General features: G+C 38.3%; 9 non-coding genes across 9 annotated transcripts; 3 read left to right on the forward strand and 6 right to left on the reverse strand.

Moving 5' to 3' along the window:
- Positions 1-2,378: 2,378 nt before the first annotated feature.
- Positions 2,379-2,451, reverse strand: TRNAR-CCU (transfer RNA arginine (anticodon CCU)). The gene has a single exon. It is a non-coding gene; the product is annotated as a tRNA-Arg (tRNA).
- Positions 2,452-4,829: 2,378 nt separating this feature from the next.
- Positions 4,830-4,902, reverse strand: TRNAR-CCU (transfer RNA arginine (anticodon CCU)). Its single transcript has one exon. It is a non-coding gene; the product is annotated as a tRNA-Arg (tRNA).
- Positions 4,903-12,180: 7,278 nt separating this feature from the next.
- Positions 12,181-12,253, reverse strand: TRNAR-CCU (transfer RNA arginine (anticodon CCU)). Its single transcript has one exon. It is a non-coding gene; the product is annotated as a tRNA-Arg (tRNA).
- A 160-nt stretch (positions 12,254-12,413) lies between these two features.
- On the forward strand, positions 12,414-12,485 carry TRNAG-UCC (transfer RNA glycine (anticodon UCC)). The gene has a single exon. It is a non-coding gene; the product is annotated as a tRNA-Gly (tRNA).
- Positions 12,486-14,631: 2,146 nt separating this feature from the next.
- TRNAR-CCU (transfer RNA arginine (anticodon CCU)) lies at positions 14,632-14,704 on the reverse strand. The gene has a single exon. It is a non-coding gene; the product is annotated as a tRNA-Arg (tRNA).
- A 4,839-nt stretch (positions 14,705-19,543) lies between these two features.
- TRNAR-CCU (transfer RNA arginine (anticodon CCU)) lies at positions 19,544-19,616 on the reverse strand. Its single transcript has one exon. It is a non-coding gene; the product is annotated as a tRNA-Arg (tRNA).
- Positions 19,617-19,776: 160 nt separating this feature from the next.
- TRNAG-UCC (transfer RNA glycine (anticodon UCC)) lies at positions 19,777-19,848 on the forward strand. The gene has a single exon. It is a non-coding gene; the product is annotated as a tRNA-Gly (tRNA).
- A 2,146-nt stretch (positions 19,849-21,994) lies between these two features.
- On the reverse strand, positions 21,995-22,067 carry TRNAR-CCU (transfer RNA arginine (anticodon CCU)). The gene has a single exon. It is a non-coding gene; the product is annotated as a tRNA-Arg (tRNA).
- Positions 22,068-22,227: 160 nt separating this feature from the next.
- On the forward strand, positions 22,228-22,299 carry TRNAG-UCC (transfer RNA glycine (anticodon UCC)). Its single transcript has one exon. It is a non-coding gene; the product is annotated as a tRNA-Gly (tRNA).
- The last annotated feature ends 223 nt before the right edge of the window (positions 22,300-22,522 follow it).

Here is a 22,522-nt window from a genome sequence, read left to right on the forward strand (position 1 = left end):
TTATGTCGCATGTCTTATAACATTGTATCGTGTGGGGTAATGGTAATTGTATCTGGGTAATTCAACAGAGAAAGATAGAGTTTCTGGATAAATAGTCCAGCACTATATTCCTGCACTATATTCCAGCACTGTATTGCTGCACTACAGAATACAGCACTATGCGTTGGTGGTATAGTGGTGAGCATAGCTGCCTTCCAAGCAGTTGACCCGGGTTCGATTCCCGGCCAACGCAAGTTTTATTTAGCAAAAAAAGTGTTTTATTGAAAAATAGAAGGATATCTATTCTGGACCCAGGCTCATATGTGGCATATGAGTAAGTCCATGTACTGTAGCTTAACTCGTCCCCTTTTAAAGCACACTTCTGTTTTCTTCAACTTTATTGAGGGAGTTACAGTATAACAGTTATAAGAGGAGTATATAAGTTCTTGTATATGGAATGTAATAGTGGATGTCCCTTGTGAGGAGAATTGCTTGATGAGAGAAAGGTGTCCTGCTATGTGGAAGTGCCTCTCTGAGGGGAAGGTTAAAAGGATTTCCTTTCTGAGGGAGCAGTGGAAGATGTGTCTACTCACTTTGGCTGCTTGTTGAAAAGAGGGAGCACACTTTCCTGTCAGACAGGAACACACTAAGGGGCATAACAATATGCAGATAAAGCAGGGGGAGAGGACTAAAACATACTCAAATATGAGCATTGGGAGGTTGCCAGGGCAACTGACTAGAGGCTGTGTAAAGGGGATTACTTGTAACAACTATGTTGCAATATACACAGCTCTGGCTTCTTCAGGGCTTGGAAAAAACATGTAACTTCCCTGGGGAGAGCTGACAGTGTGAGAGCCGAGAAAAATATACAGAAAATATGCAATCCTGTTCCAGGACAATATTGGTAACAATACCTACCACATGGTGGCACTGTTGCATTATATATCCAGTGTATGTAGTCAGCTGGGCTCTAAATATGTCAAAATATTGTGTTTTAAAGCAAAGAATCACCTATGGGACTAAATATGTTTTCACTTTTTAGGAAAAAGAACAAAAAATCTATTATTTCTATTACTATTGGGAAAAAAGTACAAGGGTGTATGACATCCTAGGAATACGACAAAGTTTGCCAGAAAAATATGTATTTGTTCTAAATCATACAGATTTATGGGTAAATAAGTGGTTGGGATGTAAAAATGATGTATGTACAACTAATTCTTTAATACCCATACTAGGAAATGAACGAGTTTTACTTCCTATGACAGTGCTAGGAATACTCATTAGCAATACTCATTTATTAGTTTATAATCTCCAATGTCCTGATTTTTTTTTTTACACCATTCTGGCAAGATTTGAACATGTAAAATTTATTGCTTGTTTATATTTGAATTCTAAATTAATTTGTTTACCACACCAGGCCAAGATTATTTATCACTCATGCTTTCATAATCACACTTCATTTTAGGTCGTATTGAAAATAATGAAATAGTGAAAGAATAATTTCCTATGTGTAAGAAATTAAGAAAAAAGAAGGTTGACTTCCAGTTTTACAAAAACAATTTAAAGAAGGAGAAATTGTTTCTCAATAGGAAAAGGGTACATTTAAAAAGATAGAACATGAATGGTCAGTAATGACAGGTTCAGCTTGGGGGGCAAAGTTTAAAAAAATCTGTTACAATGTGTCAGTATTGGGTATTTTTTTTCCCATGCATCCTTTAATCATTGTACTTTGTGAGGCTTTATTGTGTATTGTTCTTCAACTATTTTTAATATGTACTATGAAAAGAACGTATACACCGATAAAAGTAGAAAGAAATGACTCAAGAAGTGGAAACATTGACAAAAGTGTATAACAGGGCATCAGATTTCTTCAGTGAGAATTCTTTGCTTTAGAATGATATCTTGGCATTTAGTTTTTATAATTTTTTTGGAATGTGATGCGAATGGTGCATGAGTGTTCCTGTAGGCTGTGTTAGGAACTCCCCAGAGCAATGTGCATGACCTGTTTAAGGTTTCCTTGGTTACCTATAGCCAGGGGTCGACAAATGCACTCGACCGGTTGTCATGGGCGACTGCATTTTGTCCGCTGTCGACTGCTTACCTGCGGCAGAATCCCCCGGCGTCTCCCAGTTTTCTCCTACAATTTTCATCTTTTCCCCCTGCAGCTCCAGTTAAAATGGCCACGCTGCTTCAAATGACGTCGCATTGACGTGGCAACGAGAAGCTGCATGATGTCGTGAAATAGATCCCGCAATCCTGTCTGTACCTGGGTAAAATACGTCAGATTGCTTGGTCTGTATGAAAACATTTGGAATTGTTGCCTAATTTATTAATGATAACTAACACCGGACTGAATATGTTTTGAAATAAAAACTAACGTTTTGCGGATGAAATATAACCACCCCAGATGGGACTTGAACCCACAATCCCTGGCTTAGGAGGCCAGTGCCTTATCCATTAGGCCACTGGGGCTTATGTCGCATGTCTTATAACATTGTATCGTGTGGGGTAATGGTAATTGTATCTGGGTAATTCAACAGAGAAAGATAGAGTTTCTGGATAAATAGTCCAGCACTATATTCCTGCACTATATTCCAGCACTGTATTGCTGCACTACAGAATACAGCACTATGCGTTGGTGGTATAGTGGTGAGCATAGCTGCCTTCCAAGCAGTTGACCCGGGTTCGATTCCCAGCCAACGCAAGTTTTATTTAGCAAAAAAAGTGTTTTATTGAAAAATAGAAGGATATCTATTCTGGACCCAGGCTCATATGTGGCATATGAGTAAGTCCATGTACTGTAGCTTAACTCGTCCCCTTTTAAAGCACACTTCTGTTTTCTTCAACTTTATTGAGGGAGTTACAGTATAACAGTTATAAGAGGAGTATATAAGTTCTTGTATATGGAATGTAATAGTGGATGTCCCTTGTGAGGAGAATTGCTTGATGAGAGGAAGGTGTCCTGCTATGTGGAAGTGTCTCTCTGAGGGGAAGGTTAAAAGGATTTCCTTTCTGAGGGAGCAGTGGAAGATGTGTCTACTCACTTTGGCTGCTTGTTGAAAAGAGGGAGCACACTTTCCTGTCAGACAGGAACACACTAAGGGGCATAACAATATGCAGATAAAGCAGGGGGAGAGGACTAAAACATACTCAAATATGAGCATTGGGAGGTTGCCAGGGCAACTGACTAGAGGCTGTGTAAAGGGGATTACTTGTAACAACTATGTTGCAATATACACAGCTCTGGCTTCTTCAGGGCTTGGAAAAAACATGTAACTTCCCTGGGGAGAGCTGACAGTGTGAGAGCCGAGAAAAATATACAGAAAATATGCAATCCTGTTCCAGGACAATATTGGTAACAATACCTACCACATGGTGGCACTGTTGCATTATATATCCAGTGTATGTAGTCAGCTGGGCTCTAAATATGTCAAAATATTGTGTTTTAAAGCAAAGAATCCCCTATGGGACTAAATATGTTTTCACTTTTTAGGAAAAAGAACAAAAAATCTATTATTTCTATTACTATTGGGAAAAAAGTACAAGGGTGTATGACATCCTAGGAATACGACAAAGTTTGCCAGAAAAATATGTATTTGTTCTAAATCATACAGATTTATGGGTAAATAAGTGGTTGGGATGTAAAAATGATGTATGTACAACTAATTCTTTAATACCCATACTAGGAAATGAACGAGTTTTACTTCCTATGACAGTGCTAGGAATACTCATTAGCAATACTCATTTATTAGTTTATAATCTCCAATGTCCTGATTTTTTTGTTTACACCATTCTGGCAAGATTTGAACATGTAAAATTTATTGCTTGTTTATATTTGAATTCTAAATTAATTTGTTTACCACACCAGGCCAAGATTATTTATCACTCATGCTTTCATAATCACACTTCATTTTAGGTCGTATTGAAAATAATGAAATAGTGAAAGAATAATTTCCTATGTGTAAGAAATTAAGAAAAAAGAAGGTTGACTTCCAGTTTTACAAAAACAATTTAAAGAAGGAGAAATTGTTTCTCAATAGGAAAAGGGTACATTTAAAAAGATAGAACATGAATGGTCAGTAATGACAGGTTCAGCTTGGGGGGCAAAGTTTAAAAAAATCTGTTACAATGTGTCAGTATTGGGTATTTTTTTTCCCATGCATCCTTTAATCATTGTACTTTGTGAGGCTTTATTGTGTATTGTTCTTCAACTATTTTTAATATGTACTATGAAAAGAACGTATACACCGATAAAAGTAGAAAGAAATGACTCAAGAAGTGGAAACATTGACAAAAGTGTATAACAGGGCATCAGATTTCTTCAGTGAGAATTCTTTGCTTTAGAATGATATCTTGGCATTTAGTTTTTATAATTTTTTTGGAATGTGATGCGAATGGTGCATGAGTGTTCCTGTAGGCTGTGTTAGGAACTCCCCAGAGCAATGTGCATGACCTGTTTAAGGTTTCCTTGGTTACCTATAGCCAGGGGTCGACAAATGCACTCGACCGGTTGTCATGGGCGACTGCATTTTGTCCGCTGTCGACTGCTTACCTGCGGCAGAATCCCCCGGCGTCTCCCAGTTTTCTCCTACAATTTTCATCTTTTCCCCCTGCAGCTCCAGTTAAAATGGCCACGCTGCTTCAAATGACGTCGCGTTGACGTGGCAACGAGAAGCTGCATGATGTCGTGAAATAGATCCCGCAATCCTGTCTGTACCTGGGTAAAATACGTCAGATTGCTTGGTCTGTATGAAAACATTTGGAATTGTTGCCTAATTTATTAATGATAACTAACACCGGACTGAATATGTTTTGAAATAAAAACTAACATTTTGCGGATGAAATATAACCACCCCAGATGGGACTTGAACCCACAATCCCTGGCTTAGGAGGCCAGTGCCTTATCCATTAGGCCACTGGGGCTTATGTCGGATGTCTTATAACATTGTATCGTGTGGGGTAATGGTAATTGTATCTGGGTAATTCAACAGAGAAAGATAGAGTTTCTGGATAAATAGTCCAGCACTATATTCCTGCACTATATTCCAGCACTGTATTGCTGCACTACAGAATACAGCACTATGCGTTGGTGGTATAGTGGTGAGCATAGCTGCCTTCCAAGCAGTTGACCTGGGTTCGATTCCCGGCCAACGCAAGTTTTATTTAGCAAAAAAAGTGTTTTATTGAAAAATAGAAGGATATCTATTCTGGACCCAGGCTCATATGTGGCATATGAGTAAGTCCATGTACTGTAGCTTAACTCGTCCCCTTTTAAAGCACACTTCTGTTTTCTTCAACTTTATTGAGGGAGTTACAGTATAACAGTTATAAGAGGAGTATATAAGTTCTTGTATATGGAATGTAATAGTGGATGTCCCTTGTGAGGAGAATTGCTTGATGAGAGGAAGGTGTCCTGCTATGTGGAAGTGCCTCTCTGAGGGGAAGGTTAAAAGGATTTCCTTTCTGAGGGAGCAGTGGAAGATGTGTCTACTCACTTTGGCTGCTTGTTGAAAAGAGGGAGCACACTTTCCTGTCAGACAGGAACACACTAAGGGGCATAACAATATGCAGATAAAGCAGGGGGAGAGGACTAAAACATACTCAAATATGAGCATTGGGAGGTTGCCAGGGCAACTGACTAGAGGCTGTGTAAAGGGGATTACTTGTAACAACTATGTTGCAATATACACAGCTCTGGCTTCTTCAGGGCTTGGAAAAAACATGTAACTTCCCTGGGGAGAGCTGACAGTGTGAGAGCCGAGAAAAATATACAGAAAATATGCAATCCTGTTCCAGGACAATATTGGTAACAATACCTACCACATGGTGGCACTGTTGCATTATATATCCAGTGTATGTAGTCAGCTGGGCTCTAAATATGTCAAAATATTGTGTTTTAAAGCAAAGAATCACCTATGGGACTAAATATGTTTTCACTTTTTAGGAAAAAGAACAAAAAATCTATTATTTCTATTACTATTGGGAAAAAAGTACAAGGGTGTATGACATCCTAGGAATACGACAAAGTTTGCCAGAAAAATATATATTTGTTCTAAATCATACAGATTTATGGGTAAATAAGTGGTTGGGATGTAAAAATGATGTATGTACAACTAATTCTTTAATACCCATACTAGGAAATGAACGAGTTTTACTTCCTATGACAGTGCTAGGAATACTCATTAGCAATACTCATTTATTAGTTTATAATCTCCAATGTCCTGATTATTTTTTTTACACCATTCTGGCAAGATTTGAACATGTAAAATTTATTGCTTGTTTATATTTGAATTCTAAATTAATTTGTTTACCACACCAGGCCAAGATTATTTATCACTCATGCTTTCATAATCACACTTCATTTTAGGTCGTATTGAAAATAATGAAATAGTGAAAGAATAATTTCCTATGTGTAAGAAATTAAGAAAAAAGAAGGTTGACTTCCAGTTTTACAAAAACAATTTAAAGAAGGAGAAATTGTTTCTCAATAGGAAAAGGGTACATTTAAAAAGATAGAACATGAATGGTCAGTAATGACAGGTTCAGCTTGGGGGGCAAAGTTTAAAAAAATCTGTTACAATGTGTCAGTATTGGGTATTTTTTTTCCCATGCATCCTTTAATCATTGTACTTTGTGAGGCTTTATTGTGTATTGTTCTTCAACTATTTTTAATATGTACTATGAAAAGAACGTATACACCGATAAAAGTAGAAAGAAATGACTCAAGAAGTGGAAACATTGACAAAAGTGTATAACAGGGCATCAGATTTCTTCAGTGAGAATTCTTTGCTTTAGAATGATATCTTGGCATTTAGTTTTTATAATTTTTTTGGAATGTGATGCGAATGGTGCATGAGTGTTCCTGTAGGCTGTGTTAGGAACTCCCCAGAGCAATGTGCATGACCTGTTTAAGGTTTCCTTGGTTACCTATAGCCAGGGGTCGACAAATGCACTCGACCGGTTGTCATGGGCGACTGCATTTTGTCCGCTGTCGACTGCTTACCTGCGGCAGAATCCCCCGGCGTCTCCCAGTTTTCTCCTACAATTTTCATCTTTTCCCCCTGCAGCTCCAGTTAAAATGGCCACGCTGCTTCAAATGACGTCGCGTTGACGTGGCAACGAGAAGCTGCATGATGTCGTGAAATAGATCCCGCAATCCTGTCTGTACCTGGGTAAAATACGTCAGATTGCTTGGTCTGTATGAAAACATTTGGAATTGTTGCCTAATTTATTAATGATAACTAACACCGGACTGAATATGTTTTGAAATAAAAACTAACGTTTTGCGGATGAAATATAACCACCCCAGATGGGACTTGAACCCACAATCCCTGGCTTAGGAGGCCAGTGCCTTATCCATTATCCACTGGGGCTTATGTCGCATGTCTTATAGCATTGTATCGTGTGGGGTAATGGTAATTGTATCTGGGTAATTCAACAGAGAAAGATAGAGTTTCTGGATAAATAGTCCAGCACTATATTCCTGCACTATATTCCAGCACTGTATTGCTGCACTACAGAATACAGCACTATGCGTTGGTGGTATAGTGGTGAGCATAGCTGCCTTCCAAGCAGTTGACCTGGGTTCGATTCCCGGCCAACGCAAGTTTTATTTAGCAAAAAAAGTGTTTTATTGAAAAATAGAAGGATATCTATTCTGGACCCAGGCTCATATGTGGCATATGAGTAAGTCCATGTACTGTAGCTTAACTCGTCCCCTTTTAAAGCACACTTCTGTTTTCTTCAACTTTATTGAGGGAGTTACAGTATAACAGTTATAAGAGGAGTATATAAGTTCTTGTATATGGAATGTAATAGTGGATGTCCCTTGTGAGGAGAATTGCTTGATGAGAGGAAGGTGTCCTGCTATGTGGAAGTGCCTCTCTGAGGGGAAGGTTAAAAGGATTTCCTTTCTGAGGGAGCAGTGGAAGATGTGTCTACTCACTTTGGCTGCTTGTTGAAAAGAGGGAGCACACTTTCCTGTCAGACAGGAACACACTAAGGGGCATAACAATATGCAGATAAAGCAGGGGGAGAGGACTAAAACATACTCAAATATGAGCATTGGGAGGTTGCCAGGGCAACTGACTAGAGGCTGTGTAAAGGGGATTACTTGTAACAACTATGTTGCAATATACACAGCTCTGGCTTCTTCAGGGCTTGGAAAAAACATGTAACTTCCCTGGGGAGAGCTGACAGTGTGAGAGCCGAGAAAAATATACAGAAAATATGCAATCCTGTTCCAGGACAATATTGGTAACAATACCTACCACATGGTGGCACTGTTGCATTATATATCCAGTGTATGTAGTCAGCTGGGCTCTAAATATGTCAAAATATTGTGTTTTAAAGCAAAGAATCACCTATGGGACTAAATATGTTTTCACTTTTTAGGAAAAAGAACAAAAAATCTATTATTTCTATTACTATTGGGAAAAAAGTACAAGGGTGTATGACATCCTAGGAATACGACAAAGTTTGCCAGAAAAATATATATTTGTTCTAAATCATACAGATTTATGGGTAAATAAGTGGTTGGGATGTAAAAATGATGTATGTACAACTAATTCTTTAATACCCATACTAGGAAATGAACGAGTTTTACTTCCTATGACAGTGCTAGGAATACTCATTAGCAATACTCATTTATTAGTTTATAATCTCCAATGTCCTGATTATTTTTTTTACACCATTCTGGCAAGATTTGAACATGTAAAATTTATTGCTTGTTTATATTTGAATTCTAAATTAATTTGTTTACCACACCAGGCCAAGATTATTTATCACTCATGCTTTCATAATCACACTTCATTTTAGGTCGTATTGAAAATAATGAAATAGTGAAAGAATAATTTCCTATGTGTAAGAAATTAAGAAAAAAGAAGGTTGACTTCCAGTTTTACAAAAACAATTTAAAGAAGGAGAAATTGTTTCTCAATAGGAAAAGGGTACATTTAAAAAGATAGAACATGAATGGTCAGTAATGACAGGTTCAGCTTGGGGGGCAAAGTTTAAAAAAATCTGTTACAATGTGTCAGTATTGGGTATTTTTTTTCCCATGCATCCTTTAATCATTGTACTTTGTGAGGCTTTATTGTGTATTGTTCTTCAACTATTTTTAATATGTACTATGAAAAGAACGTATACACCGATAAAAGTAGAAAGAAATGACTCAAGAAGTGGAAACATTGACAAAAGTGTATAACAGGGCATCAGATTTCTTCAGTGAGAATTCTTTGCTTTAGAATGATATCTTGGCATTTAGTTTTTATAATTTTTTTGGAATGTGATGCGAATGGTGCATGAGTGTTCCTGTAGGCTGTGTTAGGAACTCCCCAGAGCAATGTGCATGACCTGTTTAAGGTTTCCTTGGTTACCTATAGCCAGGGGTCGACAAATGCACTCGACCGGTTGTCATGGGCGACTGCATTTTGTCCGCTGTCGACTGCTTACCTGCGGCAGAATCCCCCGGCGTCTCCCAGTTTTCTCCTACAATTTTCATCTTTTCCCCCTGCAGCTCCAGTTAAAATGGCCACGCTGCTTCAAATGACGTCGCGTTGACGTGGCAACGAGAAGCTGCATGATGTCGTGAAATAGATCCCGCAATCCTGTCTGTACCTGGGTAAAATACGTCAGATTGCTTGGTCTGTATGAAAACATTTGGAATTGTTGCCTAATTTATTAATGATAACTAACACCGGACTGAATATGTTTTGAAATAAAAACTAACGTTTTGCGGATGAAATATAACCACCCCAGATGGGACTTGAACCCACAATCCCTGGCTTAGGAGGCCAGTGCCTTATCCATTATCCACTGGGGCTTATGTCGCATGTCTTATAGCATTGTATCGTGTGGGGTAATGGTAATTGTATCTGGGTAATTCAACAGAGAAAGATAGAGTTTCTGGATAAATAGTCCAGCACTATATTCCTGCACTATATTCCAGCACTGTATTGCTGCACTACAGAATACAGCACTATGCGTTGGTGGTATAGTGGTGAGCATAGCTGCCTTCCAAGCAGTTGACCTGGGTTCGATTCCCGGCCAACGCAAGTTTTATTTAGCAAAAAAGGTGTTTTATTGAAAAATAGAAGGATATCTATTCTGGACCCAGGCTCATATGTGGCATATGAGTAAATCCATGTACTGTAGCTTAACTCGTCCCCTTTTAAAGCACACTTCTGTTTTCTTCAACTTTATTGAGGGAGTTACAGTATAACAGTTATAAGAGGAGTATATAAGTTCTTGTATATGGAATGTAATAGTGGATGTCCCTTGTGAGGAGAATTGCTTGATGAGAGGAAGGTGTCCTGCTATGTGGAAGTGCCTCTCTGAGGGGAAGGTTAAAAGGATTTCCTTTCTGAGGGAGCAGTGGAAGATGTGTCTACTCACTTTGGCTGCTTGTTGAAAAGAGGGAGCACACTTTCCTGTCAGACAGGAACACACTAAGGGGCATAACAATATGCAGATAAAGCAGGGGGAGAGGACTAAAACATACTCAAATATGAGCATTGGGAGGTTGCCAGGGCAACTGACTAGAGGCTGTGTAAAGGGGATTACTTGTAACAACTATGTTGCAATATACACAGCTCTGGCTTCTTCAGGGCTTGGAAAAAACATGTAACTTCCCTGGGGAGAGCTGACAGTGTGAGAGCCGAGAAAAATATACAGAAAATATGCAATCCTGTTCCAGGACAATATTGGTAACAATACCTACCCCATGGTGGCACTGTTGCATTATATATCCAGTGTATGTAGTCAGCTGGGCTCTAAATATGTCAAAATATTGTGTTTTAAAGCAAAGAATCACCTATGGGACTAAATATGTTTTCACTTTTTAGGAAAAAGAACAAAAAATCTATTATTTCTATTACTATTGGGAAAAAAGTACAAGGGTGTATGACATTCTAGGAATACGACAAAGTTTGCCAGAAAAATGTGTATTTGTTCTAAATCATACAGATTTATGGGTAAATAAGTGGTTGGGATGTAAAAATGATGTATGTACAACTAATTCTTTAATACCCATACTAGGAAATGAACGAGTTTTACTTCCTATGACAGTGCTAGGAATACTCATTAGCAATACTCATTTATTAGTTTATAATCTCCAATGTCATGATTTTTTTTTTTTACACCATTCTGGCAAGATTTGAACATGTAAAATGTATTGCTTGTTTATATTTGAATTCTAAATTAATTTGTTTACCACACCAGGCCAAGATTATTTATCACTCATGCTTTCATAATCACACTTCATTTTAGGTCGTATTGAAAATAATGAAATAGTGAAAGAATAATTTCCTATGTGTAAGAAATTAAGAAAGAAGAAGGTTGACTTCCAGTTTTACAAAAACAATTTAAAGAAGGAGAAATTGTTTCTCAATAGGAAAAGGGTACATTTAAAAAGATGGAACATGAATGGTCAGTAATGACAGGTTCAGCTTGGGGGGCAAAGTTTAAAAAAATCTGTTACAATGTGTCAGTATTGGGTATTTTTTTTCCCATGCATCCTTTAATCATTGTACTTTGTGAGGCTTTATTGTGTATTGTTCTTCAACTATTTTTAATATGTACTATGAAAAGAACGTATACACCGATAAAAGTAGAAAGAAATGACTCAAGAAGTGGAAACATTGACAAAAGTGTATAACAGGGCATCAGATTTCATCAGTGAGAATTCTTTGCTTTAGAATGATATCTTGGCATTTAGTTTTTATAATTTTTTTGGAATGTGATGCGAATGGTGCATGAGTGTTCCTGTAGGCTGTGTTAGGAACTCCCCAGAGCAATGTGCATGACCTGTTTAAGGTTTCCTTGGTTACCTATAGCCAGGGGTCGACAAATGCACTCGACCGGTTGTCATGGGCGACTGCATTTTGTCCGCTGTCGACTGCTTACCTGCGGCAGAATCCCCCGGCGTCTCCCAGTTTTCTCCTACAAATTCATCTTTTCCCCCTGCAGCTCCAGTTAAAATGGCCACGCTGCTTCAAATGACGTCGCGTTGACGTGGCAACGAGAAGCTGCATGATGTCGTGAAATAGATCCCGCAATCCTGTCTGTACCTGGGTAAAATACGTCAGATTGCTTGGTCTGTATGAAAACATTTGGAATTGTTGCCTAATTTATTAATGATAACTAACACCGGACTGAATATGTTTTGAAATAAAAACTAACGTTTTGCGGATGAAATATAACCACCCCAGATGGGACTTGAACCCACAATCCCTGGCTTAGGAGGCCAGTGCCTTATCCATTAGGCCACTGGGGCTTATGTCGCATGTCTTATAGAATTGTATCGTGTGGGGTAATGGTAATTGTATCTGGGTAATTCAACAGAGAAAGATAGAGTTTCTGGATAAATAGTCCAGCACTATATTCCTGCACTATATTCCAGCACTGTATTGCTGCACTACAGAATACAGCACTATGCGTTGGTGGTATAGTGGTGAGCATAGCTGCCTTCCAAGCAGTTGACCCGGGTTCGATTCCCGGCCAACGCAAGTTTTATTTAGCAAAAAAAGTGTTTTATTGAAAAATAGAAGGATATCTATTCTGGACCCAGGCTCATATGTGGCATATGAGTAAGTCCATGTACTGTAGCTTAACTCGTCCCCTTTTAAAGCACACTTCTGTTTTCTTCAACTTTATTGAGGGAGTTACAGTATAACAGTTATAAGAGGAGTATATAAGTTCTTGTATATGGAATGTAATAGTGGATGTCCCTTGTGAGGAGAATTGCTTGATGAGAGGAAGGTGTCCTGCTATGTGGAAGTGCCTCTCTGAGGGGAAGGTTAAAAGGATTTCCTTTCTGAGGGAGCAGTGGAAGATGTGTCTACTCACTTTGGCTGCTTGTTGAAAAGAGGGAGCACACTTTCCTGTCAGACAGGAACACACTAAGGGGCATAACAATATGCAGATAAAGCAGGGGGAGAGGACTAAAACATACTCAAATATGAGCATTGGGAGGTTGCCAGGGCAACTGACTAGAGGCTGTGTAAAGGGGATTACTTGTAACAACTATGTTGCAATATACACAGCTCTGGCTTCTTCAGGGCTTGGAAAAAACATGTAACTTCCCTGGGGAGAGCTGACAGTGTGAGAGCCGAGAAAAATATACAGAAAATATGCAATCCTGTTCCAGGACAATATTGGTAACAATACCTACCACATGGTGGCACTGTTGCATTATATATCCAGTGTATGTAGTCAGCTGGGCTCTAAATATGTCAAAATATTGTGTTTTAAAGCAAAGAATCACCTATGGGACTAAATATGTTTTCACTTTTTAGGAAAAAGAACAAAAAATCTATTATTTCTATTACTATTGGGAAAAAAGTACAAGGGTGTATGACATCCTAGGAATACGACAAAGTTTGCCAGAAAAATATGTATTTGTTCTAAATCATACAGATTTATGGGTAAATAAGTGGTTGGGATGTAAAAATGATGTATGTACAACTAATTCTTTAATACCCATACTAGGAAATGAACGAGTTTTACTTCCTATGACAGTGCTAGGAATACTCATTAGCAATACTCATTTATTAGTTTATAATCTCCAATGTCCTGATTTTTTTTTTTACACCATTCTGGCAAGATTTGAACATGTAAAATTTATTGCTTGTTTATATTTGAATTCTAAATTAATTTGTTTACCACACCAGGCCAAGATTATTTATCACTCATGCTTTCATAATCACACTTCATTTTAGGTCGTATTGAAAATAATGAAATAGTGAAAGAATAATTTCCTATGTGTAAGAAATTAAGAAAAAAGAAGGTTGACTTCCAGTTTTACAAAAACAATTTAAAGAAGGAGAAATTGTTTCTCAATAGGAAAAGGGTACATTTAAAAAGATAGAACATGAATGGTCAGTAATGACAGGTTCAGCTTGGGGGGCAAAGTTTAAAAAAATCTGTTACAATGTGTCAGTATTGGGTATTTTTTTTCCCATGCATCCTTTAATCATTGTACTTTGTGAGGCTTTATTGTGTATTGTTCTTCAACTATTTTTAATATGTACTATGAAAAGAACGTATACACCGATAAAAGTAGAAAGAAATGACTCAAGAAGTGGAAACATTGACAAAAGTGTATAACAGGGCATCAGATTTCTTCAGTGAGAATTCTTTGCTTTAGAATGATATCTTGGCATTTAGTTTTTATAATTTTTTTGGAATGTGATGCGAATGGTGCATGAGTGTTCCTGTAGGCTGTGTTAGGAACTCCCCAGAGCAATGTGCATGACCTGTTTAAGGTTTCCTTGGTTACCTATAGCCAGGGGTCGACAAATGCACTCGACCGGTTGTCATGGGCGACTGCATTTTGTCCGCTGTCGACTGCTTACCTGCGGCAGAATCCCCCGGCGTCTCCCAGTTTTCTCCTACAATTTTCATCTTTTCCCCCTGCAGCTCCAGTTAAAATGGCCACGCTGCTTCAAATGACGTCGCGTTGACGTGGCAACGAGAAGCTGCATGATGTCGTGAAATAGATCCCGCAATCCTGTCTGTACCTGGGTAAAATACGTCAGATTGCTTGGTCTGTATGAAAACATTTGGAATTGTTGCCTAATTTATTAATGATAACTAACACCGGACTGAATATGTTTTGAAATAAAAACTAACATTTTGCGGATGAAATATAACCACCCCAGATGGGACTTGAACCCACAATCCCTGGCTTAGGAGGCCAGTGCCTTATCCATTAGGCCACTGGGGCTTATGTCGGATGTCTTATAACGTTGTATCGTGTGGGGTAATGGTAATTGTATCTGGGTAATTCAACAGAGAAAGATAGAGTTTCTGGATAAATAGTCCAGCACTATATTCCTGCACTATATTCCTGCACTATATTCCAGCACTGTATTGCTGCACTACAGAATACAGCACTATGCGTTGGTGGTATAGTGGTGAGCATAGCTGCCTTCCAAGCAGTTGACCTGGGTTCGATTCCCGGCCAACGCAAGTTTTATTTAGCAAAAAAAGTGTTTTATTGAAAAATAGAAGGATATCTATTCTGGACCCAGGCTCATATGTGGCATATGAGTAAGTCCATGTACTGTAGCTTAACTCGTCCCCTTTTAAAGCACACTTCTGTTTTCTTCAACTTTATTGAGGGAGTTACAGTATAACAGTTATAAGAGGAGTATATAAGTTCTTGTATATGGAATGTAATAGTGGATGTCCCTTGTGAGGAGAATTGCTTGATGAGAGGAAGGTGTCCTGCTATGTGGAAGTGCCTCTCTGAGGGGAAGGTTAAAAGGATTTCCTTTCTGAGGGAGCAGTGGAAGATGTGTCTACTCACTTTGGCTGCTTGTTGAAAAGAGGGAGCACACTTTCCTGTCAGACAGGAACACACTAAGGGGCATAACAATATGCAGATAAAGCAGGGGGAGAGGACTAAAACATACTCAAATATGAGCATTGGGAGGTTGCCAGGGCAACTGACTAGAGGCTGTGTAAAGGGGATTACTTGTAACAACTATGTTGCAATATACACAGCTCTGGCTTCTTCAGGGCTTGGAAAAAACATGTAACTTCCCTGGGGAGAGCTGACAGTGTGAGAGCCGAGAAAAATATACAGAAAATATGCAATCCTGTTCCAGGACAATATTGGTAACAATACCTACCACATGGTGGCACTGTTGCATTATATATCCAGTGTATGTAGTCAGCTGGGCTCTAAATATGTCAAAATATTGTGTTTTAAAGCAAAGAATCACCTATGGGACTAAATATGTTTTCACTTTTTAGGAAAAAGAACAAAAAATCTATTATTTCTATTACTATTGGGAAAAAAGTACAAGGGTGTATGACATCCTAGGAATACGACAAAGTTTGCCAGAAAAATATATATTTGTTCTAAATCATACAGATTTATGGGTAAATAAGTGGTTGGGATGTAAAAATGATGTATGTACAACTAATTCTTTAATACCCATACTAGGAAATGAACGAGTTTTACTTCCTATGACAGTGCTAGGAATACTCATTAGCAATACTCATTTATTAGTTTATAATCTCCAATGTCCTGATTATTTTTTTTACACCATTCTGGCAAGATTTGAACATGTAAAATTTATTGCTTGTTTATATTTGAATTCTAAATTAATTTGTTTACCACACCAGGCCAAGATTATTTATCACTCATGCTTTCATAATCACACTTCATTTTAGGTCGTATTGAAAATAATGAAATAGTGAAAGAATAATTTCCTATGTGTAAGAAATTAAGAAAAAAGAAGGTTGACTTCCAGTTTTACAAAAACAATTTAAAGAAGGAGAAATTGTTTCTCAATAGGAAAAGGGTACATTTAAAAAGATAGAACATGAATGGTCAGTAATGACAGGTTCAGCTTGGGGGGCAAAGTTTAAAAAAATCTGTTACAATGTGTCAGTATTGGGTATTTTTTTCCCATGCATCCTTTAATCATTGTACTTTGTGAGGCTTTATTGTGTATTGTTCTTCAACTATTTTTAATATGTACTATGAAAAGAACGTATACACCGATAAAAGTAGAAAGAAATGACTCAAGAAGTGGAAACATTGACAAAAGTGTATAACAGGGCATCAGATTTCTTCAGTGAGAATTCTTTGCTTTAGAATGATATCTTGGCATTTAGTTTTTATAATTTTTTTGGAATGTGATGAGAATGGTGCATGAGTGTTCCTGTAGGCTGTGTTAGGAACTCCCCAGAGCAATGTGCATGACCTGTTTAAGGTTTCCTTGGTTACCTATAGCCAGGGGTCGACAAATGCACTCGACCGGTTGTCATGGGCGACTGCATTTTGTCCGCTGTCGACTGCTTACCTGCGGCAGAATCCCCCGGCGTCTCCCAGTTTTCTCCTACAATTTTCAACTTTTCCCCCTGCAGCTCCAGTTAAAATGGCCACGCTGCTTCAAATGACGTCGCGTTGACGTGGCAACGAGAAGCTGCATGATGTCGTGAAATAGATCCCGCAATCCTGTCTGTACCTGGGTAAAATACGTCAGATTGCTTGGTCTGTATGAAAACATTTGGAATTGTTGCCTAATTTATTAATGATAACTAACACCGGACTGAATATGTTTTGAAATAAAAACTAACGTTTTGCGGATGAAATATAACCACCCCAGATGGGACTTGAACCCACAATCCCTGGCTTAGGAGGCCAGTGCCTTATCCATTATCCACTGGGGCTTATGTCGCATGTCTTATAGCATTGTATCGTGTGGGGTAATGGTAATTGTATCTGGGTAATTCAACAGAGAAAGATAGAGTTTCTGGATAAATAGTCCAGCACTATATACCTGCACTATATTCCAGCACTGTATTGCTGCACTACAGAATACAGCACTATGCGTTGGTGGTATAGTGGTGAGCATAGCTGCCTTCCAAGCAGTTGACCTGGGTTCGATTCCCGGCCAACGCAAGTTTTATTTAGCAAAAAAGGTGTTTTATTGAAAAATAGAAGGATATCTATTCTGGACCCAGGCTCATATGTGGCATATGAGTAAATCCATGTACTGTAGCTTAACTCGTCCCCTTTTAAAGCACACTTCTGTTTTCTTCAACTTTATTGAGGGAGTTACAGTATAACAGTTATAAGAGGAGTATATAAGTTCTTGTATATGGAATGTAATAGTGGATGTCCCTTGTGAGGAGAATTGCTTGATGAGAGGAAGGTGTCCTGCTATGTGGAAGTGCCTCTCTGAGGGGAAGGTTAAAAGGATTTCCTTTCTGAGGGAGCAGTGGAAGATGTGTCTACTCACTTTGGCTGCTTGTTGAAAAGAGGGAGCACACTTTCCTGTCAGACAGGAACACACTAAGGGGCATAACAATATGCAGATAAAGCAGGGGGAGAGGACTAAAACATACTCAAATATGAGCATTGGGAGGTTGCCAGGGCAACTGACTAGAGGCTGTGTAAAGGGGATTACTTGTAACAACTATGTTGCAATATACACAGCTCTGGCTTCTTCAGGGCTTGGAAAAAACATGTAACTTCCCTGGGGAGAGCTGACAGTGTGAGAGCCGAGAAAAATATACAGAAAATATGCAATCCTGTTCCAGGACAATATTGGTAACAATACCTACCCCATGGTGGCACTGTTGCATTATATATCCAGTGTATGTAGTCAGCTGGGCTCTAAATATGTCAAAATATTGTGTTTTAAAGCAAAGAATCACCTATGGGACTAAATATGTTTTCACTTTTTAGGAAAAAGAACAAAAAATCTATTATTTCTATTACTATTGGGAAAAAAGTACAAGGGTGTATGACATCCTAGGAATACGACAAAGTTTGCCAGAAAAATATATATTTGTTCTAAATCATACAGATTTATGGGTAAATAAGTGGTTGGGATGTAAAAATGATGTATGTACAACTAATTCTTTAATACCCATACTAGGAAATGAACGAGTTTTACTTCCTATGACAGTGCTAGGAATACTCATTAGCAATACTCATTTATTAGTTTATAATCTCCAATGTCCTGATTATTTTTTTTATACCATTCTGGCAAGATTTGAACATGTAAAATTTATTGCTTGTTTATATTTGAATTCTAAATTAATTTGTTTACCACACCAGGCCAAGATTATTTATCACTCATGCTTTCATAATCACACTTCATTTTAGGTCGTATTGAAAATAATGAAATAGTGAAAGAATAATTTCCTATGTGTAAGAAATTAAGAAAGAAGAAGGTTGACTTCCAGTTTTACAAAAACAATTTAAAGAAGGAGAAATTGTTTCTCAATAGGAAAAGGGTACATTTAAAAAGATGGAACATGAATGGTCAGTAATGACAGGTTCAGCTTGGGGGGCAAAGTTTAAAAAAATCTGTTACAATGTGTCAGTATTGGGTATTTTTTTTCCCATGCATCCTTTAATCATTGTACTTTGTGAGGCTTTATTGTGTATTGTTCTTCAACTATTTTTAATATGTACTATGAAAAGAACGTATACACCGATAAAAGTAGAAAGAAATGACTCAAGAAGTGGAAACATTGACAAAAGTGTATAACAGGGCATCAGATTTCTTCAGTGAGAATTCTTTGCTTTAGAATGATATCTTGGCATTTAGTTTTTATAATTTTTTTGGAATGTGATGCGAATGGTGCATGAGTGTTCCTGTAGGCTGTGTTAGGAACTCCCCAGAGCAATGTGCATGACCTGTTTAAGGTTTCCTTGGTTACCTATAGCCAGGGGTCGACAAATGCACTCGACCGGTTGTCATGGGCGACTGCATTTTGTCCGCTGTCGACTGCTTACCTGCGGCAGAATCCCCCGGCGTCTCCCAGTTTTCTCCTACAAATTCATCTTTTCCCCCTGCAGCTCCAGTTAAAATGGCCACGCTGCTTCAAATGACGTCGCGTTGACGTGGCAACGAGAAGCTGCATGATGTCGTGAAATAGATCCCGCAATCCTGTCTGTACCTGGGTAAAATACGTCAGATTGCTTGGTCTGTATGAAAACATTTGGAATTGTTGCCTAATTTATTAATGATAACTAACACCGGACTGAATATGTTTTGAAATAAAAACTAACGTTTTGCGGATGAAATATAACCACCCCAGATGGGACTTGAACCCACAATCCCTGGCTTAGGAGGCCAGTGCCTTATCCATTAGGCCACTGGGGCTTATGTCGCATGTCTTATAGAATTGTATCGTGTGGGGTAATGGTAATTGTATCTGGGTAATTCAACAGAGAAAGATAGAGTTTCTGGATAAATAGTCCAGCACTATATTCCTGCACTATATTCCAGCACTGTATTGCTGCACTACAGAATACAGCACTATGCGTTGGTGGTATAGTGGTGAGCATAGCTGCCTTCCAAGCAGTTGACCCGGGTTCGATTCCCGGCCAACGCAAGTTTTATTTAGCAAAAAAAGTGTTTTATTGAAAAATAGAAGGATATCTATTCTGGACCCAGGCTCATATGTGGCATATGAGTAAGTCCATGTACTGTAGCTTAACTCGTCCCCTTTTAAAGCACACTTCTGTTTTCTTCAACTTTATTGAGGGAGTTACAGTATAACAGTTATAAGAGGAGTATATAAGTTCTTGTATATGGAATGTAATAGTGGATGTCCCTTGTGAGGAGAATTGCTTGATGAGAGGAAGGTGTCCTGCTATGTGGAAGTGCCTCTCTGAGGGGAAGGTTAAAAGGATTTCCTTTCTGAGGGAGCAGTGGAAGATGTGTCTACTCACTTTGGCTGCTTGTTGAAAAGAGGGAGCACACTTTCCTGTCAGACAGGAACACACTAAGGGGCATAACAATATGCAGATAAAGCAGGGGGAGAGGACTAAAACATACTCAAATATGAGCATTGGGAGGTTGCCAGGGCAACTGACTAGAGGCTGTGTAAAGGGGATTACTTGTAACAACTATGTTGCAATATACACAGCTCTGGCTTCTTCAGGGCTTGGAAAAAACATGTAACTTCCCTGGGGAGAGCTGACAGTGTGAGAGCCGAGAAAAATATACAGAAAATATGCAATCCTGTTCCAGGACAATATTGGTAACAATACCTACCCCATGGTGGCACTGTTGCATTATATATCCAGTGTATGTAGTCAGCTGGGCTCTAAATATGTCAAAATATTGTGTTTTAAAGCAAAGAATCACCTATGGGACTAAATATGTTTTCACTTTTTAGGAAAAAGAACAAAAAATCTATTATTTCTATTACTATTGGGAAAAAAGTACAAGGGTGTATGACATTCTAGGAATACGACAAAGTTTGCCAGAAAAATGTGTATTTGTTCTAAATCATACAGATTTATGGGTAAATAAGTGGTTGGGATGTAAAAATGATGTATGTACAACTAATTCTTTAATACCCATACTAGGAAATGAACGAGTTTTACTTCCTATGACAGTGCTAGGAATACTCATTAGCAATACTCATTTATTAGTTTATAATCTCCAATGTCATGATTTTTTTTTTTTACACCATTCTGGCAAGATTTGAACATGTAAAATGTATTGCTTGTTTATATTTGAATTCTAAATTAATTTGTTTACCACACCAGGCCAAGATTATTTATCACTCATGCTTTCATAATCACACTTCATTTTAGGTCGTATTGAAAATAATGAAATAGTGAAAGAATAATTTCCTATGTGTAAGAAATTAAGAAAGAAGAAGGTTGACTTCCAGTTTTACAAAAACAATTTAAAGAAGGAGAAATTGTTTCTCAATAGGAAAAGGGTACATTTAAAAAGATGGAACATGAATGGTCAGTAATGACAGGTTCAGCTTGGGGGGCAAAGTTTAAAAAAATCTGTTACAATGTGTCAGTATTGGGTATTTTTTTTCCCATGCATCCTTTAATCATTGTACTTTGTGAGGCTTTATTGTGTATTGTTCTTCAACTATTTTTAATATGTACTATGAAAAGAACGTATACACCTATAAAAGTAGAAAGAAATGACTCAAGAAGTGGAAACATTGACAAAAGTGTATAACAGGGCATCAGATTTCTTCAGTGAGAATTCTTTGCTTTAGAATGATATCTTGGCATTTAGTTTTTATAATTTTTTTGGAATGTGATGCGAATGGTGCATGAGTGTTCCTGTAGGCTGTGTTAGGAACTCCCCAGAGCAATGTGCATGACCTGTTTAAGGTTTCCTTGGTTACCTATAGCCAGGGGTCGACAAATGCACTCGACCGGTTGTCATGGGCGACTGCATTTTGTCCGCTGTCGACTGCTTACCTGCGGCAGAATCCCCCGGCGTCTCCCAGTTTTCTCCTACAAATTCATCTTTTCCCCCTGCAGCTCCAGTTAAAATGGCCACGCTGCTTCAAATGACGTCGCGTTGACGTGGCAACGAGAAGCTGCATGATGTCGTGAAATAGATCCCGCAATCCTGTCTGTACCTGGGTAAAATACGTCAGATTGCTTGGTCTGTATGAAAACATTTGGAATTGTTGCCTAATTTATTAATGATAACTAACACCGGACTGAATATGTTTTGAAATAAAAACTAACGTTTTGCGGATGAAATATAACCACCCCAGATGGGACTTGAACCCACAATCCCTGGCTTAGGAGGCCAGTGCCTTATCCATTAGGCCACTGGGGCTTATGTCGCATGTCTTATAGAATTGTATCGTGTGGGGTAATGGTAATTGTATCTGGGTAATTCAACAGAGAAAGATAGAGTTTCTGGATAAATAGTCCAGCACTATATTCCTGCACTATATTCCAGCACTGTATTTCTGCACTACAGAATACAGCACTATGCGTTGGTGGTATAGTGGTGAGCATAGCTGCCTTCCAAGCAGTTGACCCGGGTTCGATTCCCGGCCAACGCAAGTTTTATTTAGCAAAAAAAGTGTTTTATTGAAAAATAGAAGGATATCTATTCTGGACCCAGGCTCATATGTGGCATATGAGTAAGTCCATGTACTGTAGCTTAACTCGTCCCCTTTTAAAGCACACTTCTGTTTTCTTCAACTTTATTGAGGGAGTTACAGTATAACAGTTATAAGAGGAGTATATAAGTTCTTGTATATGGAATGTAATAGTGGATGTCCC

The sequence above is a fragment of the Ascaphus truei genome, unplaced genomic scaffold (assembly GCF_040206685.1).
Source record: "Ascaphus truei isolate aAscTru1 unplaced genomic scaffold, aAscTru1.hap1 HAP1_SCAFFOLD_371, whole genome shotgun sequence".
NCBI classification, from domain to species: Eukaryota; Metazoa; Chordata; class Amphibia; order Anura; family Ascaphidae; genus Ascaphus; species Ascaphus truei.